Below are 1,624 nucleotides of genomic sequence, written 5' to 3'. Positions count from 1 at the left end.
CAAAAAGTCATATCGCGGTAAAGGTAACTATTTTGCTCGATAACACAACGATAAAACATTTTTTAAATGGATAGTTACTTTACATTAGCAGCAGGGCGCTACATTTTAAGTAAGACAACTGAGATGGTAGCCTATGATTAAAAAAGTAAGCTAACATATCTAGGAAATGCATGATTGATATTTTGATGTGCAACCTGTCAAAATAGGATCCAGAATTAGATTTATTTTTAGCTCTTCAGAGAATTTGCTGACATCTTTGTGCTTATTGACCTGTAGGCTACAATACTCACCACCTGAGGAAGTGGGAACTCGAAACCCTTAGCTAGATTGCTAACTCTAAATATGACATTRTTGCTAGCCATGTAGTCTAATTGAGTAATCTATCAGTAAATGTCTTACAAAAACTTTCCAGAACAACTGTAGTTGCTTTGAAAGCATTTATTTATATATTTTAAGGTGTGGATCAGCTTAATATTGGGGAAAGATTGTTGCTTCCATCAGTGTACTTGTCTGCATMATTTCCAATCCCCCATATATTTTCTTGGTAAATATATATATACACATATATACATAGTGGGGCAAAAAAGTATTTAGTCAGCCACCAATTGTGCAAGTTCTCCCACTTAAAAAGATGAGAGGCCTGTAATTTTCATCATAGGCACACTTCAACTATGACAGACAAAATGAGAAGAAAAAAAATCCAGAAAATCACATTGTAGGATTTTATGAATTTATTTGCAAATTATGGTGGAAAATAAGTATTAGCTTATTAAATGCAATAGCATTTTTAGCAACAGTCATGCTTCTCAGAATGCATCTCTCCCTCCTCCATGCGCAGGGTGAGGGGGAATGAGAGTCAGCAGCCGACAGCCAAACAGGGACAGAGATACTTTCATAGCAGGAATCAACATAATGCATACGCCATTACTGTTGACAGAATAATGGTTTTCCAACAATCTACAGGAATGTTGTTTAGCAAAAATCACTGAAAATTACCTGAGTAAACAGTGTCAGTAATTTTGGGTTTATCGTTCCTGCTCTTCAAGGCCCGAAAGAAACCAGTGTGTCATGTACCATTAGTGTCATCATCATACGTCACAAACACATTGCCATAAAACAGCTGACAAGATACAAGATTCACCCGATAGCAGGCCTGCCTACTGCTTAGTGCCAGTGAATAATGCATTTCCCCCTTCCCCGACATGAACCCTAAACGTGGTAGACATCACACAGGGTCAGAAATAGGCCCAGGTACATTTATTTAACTAGGAAAGTCAGTTAGGAACAAATTCTTATTTACAATGACGGCCTACCAAAAGGCAAAAAGCCTCCTGCGGGGACGGAGGCTGGGATTAAAAATATAGAACAAAACACACATCACTCCATAAAGAGAGACCGAAGACAACAACATAGCAAGGCAGCAACACAACAACATGGTAACAACACATTGCAGCAGCACAACATGGTACAAACATTATTGGGCAGACAACAGCACGAAGGGCGAGAAGGTAGAGACAACAATACATTCCGCAAAGCAGCCACAACTGTCAGTAAGAGTGTCTATCAATGGACATCATAACTCCAGTTGGTATGGAGATGAGTGAGGTGTGTGTGTGTGTGTGTG

General features: G+C 38.8%; 1 protein-coding gene across 2 annotated transcripts in view; it reads right to left on the bottom strand.

The window, feature by feature from the left end:
* LOC111967511 (ethanolamine kinase 1) overlaps positions 1-1,624 on the bottom strand; it is a 21,658-nt gene that overhangs the window by 12,696 nt on the left and 7,338 nt on the right. The gene's annotated exons all lie outside the window — the stretch shown is intronic.

Source organism: Salvelinus sp. IW2-2015, linkage group LG1, assembly GCF_002910315.2.
Source record: "Salvelinus sp. IW2-2015 linkage group LG1, ASM291031v2, whole genome shotgun sequence".
Lineage (NCBI taxonomy): Eukaryota > Metazoa > Chordata > Actinopteri > Salmoniformes > Salmonidae > Salvelinus > Salvelinus sp. IW2-2015.
This window is presented reverse-complemented; position numbering and strand designations above follow the sequence as displayed.